The 2,500-nt window shown below is 81.9% G+C and overlaps 1 non-coding gene across 1 annotated transcript; it reads left to right on the top strand.

The window, feature by feature from the left end:
* Nucleotides 1-1,648: 1,648 nt before the first annotated feature.
* LOC135408562 (5.8S ribosomal RNA) lies at nucleotides 1,649-1,801 on the top strand. The gene has a single exon (XR_010427682.1). It is a non-coding gene; the product is annotated as a 5.8S ribosomal RNA (ribosomal RNA).
* Nucleotides 1,802-2,500: the final 699 nt, after the last annotated feature.

Genomic DNA, 2,500 nt, shown 5'->3' with positions numbered 1-2,500 from the left:
CAGGCGTCCTCTCGGGGGCGGTGCCGGGCTACTGAGGGAAACCCCGGTCCCCGAGCCAGGAGGCGGCGGTGGTGGTGGCGGACGTCGGGCGCGCCCCCGCGGGCGGACGCTCCCCCGAGGGCGGCAGCGGGGGAGGCACCCCCGCGGGGCCATGCAGGTCGTTTCCCTCGCCCCAGGGCCAGGTACCTAGCGCTCGGCGCCCGGGCGGCCGGCGAGGCCCCCCCGCCGGGGGTCGAGAGCCGCCGCCGGGAGAGCCGGGCGGAGGTTTAAAGACTCGGGCGGCCGGACGCCGGCGGCCGGGCGGTGGCGGCCGGGCGGCGGCGCGGTGCCACTGAGGGGTGGGGAGCCTACTCCCGCCGATCCCCTGCGGTGGTGGCCGCGTCCGCCGGCCGCGCTCGTCCCCGCCCGCCGCGCGGGCGGCCGTGCCGGGGCGGGGTCCCCTGCCCCCCCCGCTCCGCGGTCCGGTCTCGGCGGAGAAGACGGCGGCGGCGCGCGGTCGGCCGCGCGCCGTCCCGCCCGCCCCCCCCGCCGGGGGCGACCGCCGCCGCGGCGGAGGGCGCGTGCCCTCCGCCGAGGGCGGCGCGGGTGGCGGCCGCCGGGCCCGCCGCCCTCCTTTCTCGTCTCGCGGCCGTCGGCCTCCCCCCCGAGGCGGCGGCAGGAGGCCGCCGCCGAGCCGCGCGCCCGCCCGCCCGCCCGGGCGAGCGCCGGTGGGCGGCGTCCCCGTCCCCGCAGGCCGTCCGGGGAGCGCGCCGGCTTCCGAGCGGCGGCGTCGCCGCTCGGCGCGTGTCCCCCGAGCGGGACGGTCGGCCGGGAGTCGCCCGCCGCCGTCGGCGGTAGCGCCGTGCCGGGCCCCGCCCGTCGCTCGCCCGTCGCCCCGGCCGGGGGCCGCGCGTCCGCGGCGAAGCGGCGCGGCGGCGGCCGAGGGGGCCCCGTCCCCCCCGGCCGAGCGCCGCCCGCCTTCCGCCGGGCGCGCGGCCGCCGAAAGGGGGTCGAGGGCGCCGAGCGGCGGCGGCGGTGCCGGCAGGGCCTCCGCGCCAGCGGCGGCGGCGGGCCGTCGTCCGGCCGGCCTCGGGCGCTGCCGACGCCGGCTCGAGTCGCCGGCGCCGACCCGCCCGGCCGGCGGCGGAGGCGGCGGAGCCGTCCGCCGAGCTCGTCCGGGCGGCGCGGCGGTCCGCCGGCGAGGCGGCGGCCTTTGCCCGCGGCCCCGAGGGGGCGGCGTCGGGCGGCCGCGAAGGCGAGAGAGGAGCGGCGAGCGCGGCCCGAGGGTCGCGCCCCGCGCCGCGGGCGCGTCGTTCCCGGCGGGGCCGGGAGGACGGGCGGCGCGCGGTCCGGCGCGCGCCGCCGCTCTCCGCGCGGAGGCCGGGCCGAGCCCGGGCGCCTGGGCCGCCTCTCGAGGCGGCGCGAGGCGCGTTTCTCCCCCGCGGCGCCGTCGATCGCCGCAGGGGGGGATTCGGCCGGGAGCGCGGGCTCCCCGCCTCTGCCGTCGTCCTCGGGAGCCCGGCGGGGTTTCCCCCCGCCTCTCCTTCGCTCGTGCGCGTTATGTGACGGTGCGGTCAAGCGAGGCGCGACGTCCTCGCCGAACGAGGGGCCGCTCGACGCGGGCGGTCCCGGCCCCTCCGCGCGCGCGGGGCGGTGCCGAAAGTCAGACAACTCTTAGCGGTGGATCACTCGGCTCGTGCGTCGATGAAGAACGCAGCTAGCTGCGAGAATTAATGTGAATTGCAGGACACATTGATCATCGACACTTCGAACGCACTTGCGGCCCCGGGTTCCTCCCGGGGCTACGCCTGTCTGAGCGTCGCTTGACGATCAATCGCCGGCCGGGGGCGCGTTCCCCGGCGGCGCGGCTGGGGCGCCTCGCAGGCCCGCCCGCCCGTCCGGGCGGGGGGGGCCTTCGTCCCCCTAAATGCAGACTCGGGGAGCGCTCCGTAGCTCCCCGCTCTCGGAGCGAGCCGCTGGGGCGGAGTTCGTCCCGGCGCGGGACCCGCCGCCGGGCTTCGGCGTCGGCGGCGACGTCGGAGCGTCGGCGGGTCCCGGCGCGCGGCGGTCGGGGAGAGAGGGCGCGCGCGAGCGAAAGGGCGCGCAGGGCAGCGAGGGAAAAGGGGAGGCGAGGCGCGGGCCTCGCCCCCGGTCTCCCCCCCGCGCGGGCGGCTGTCTGCGGGTGGGTACCGCGCGGGTACCGTGCCGTGCTGCCGCGCGCGTGCGGGGCGTGAGCGCCGGGGGCGGGGGTCACCCCCGCCTCCCTCCCTCCCCCCCTCGTCGGCCGCGCCCTCGGCGAGCGCGCCGCTTTTCTCTCCCCGCGGCGGCCGCCGCGCCGGCCCGGGCCGTCTCCGCCGACTCCTCTTCTCCGGTCTCGCCTCCGGGCCGGGGCTGTCGCCGGCCGGCGTGCCGGCGGGTGCCTCTTCCCCCCCGCGCCTCTCCCTCTCCGCCTCCCTCCCTCCCCGAGCCCCCGCGGCTCGGCGGGAGGGGGGAAGAAGGGGGGGGAGGCGGCGTCGTGCGG

Source organism: Pseudopipra pipra, unplaced genomic scaffold (assembly GCF_036250125.1).
Source record: "Pseudopipra pipra isolate bDixPip1 unplaced genomic scaffold, bDixPip1.hap1 HAP1_SCAFFOLD_52, whole genome shotgun sequence".
NCBI classification, from domain to species: domain Eukaryota; kingdom Metazoa; phylum Chordata; class Aves; order Passeriformes; family Pipridae; genus Pseudopipra; species Pseudopipra pipra.
Note: the sequence above shows the minus strand (reverse complement) of the source record. Positions and strands in the feature narration are given on the sequence as shown.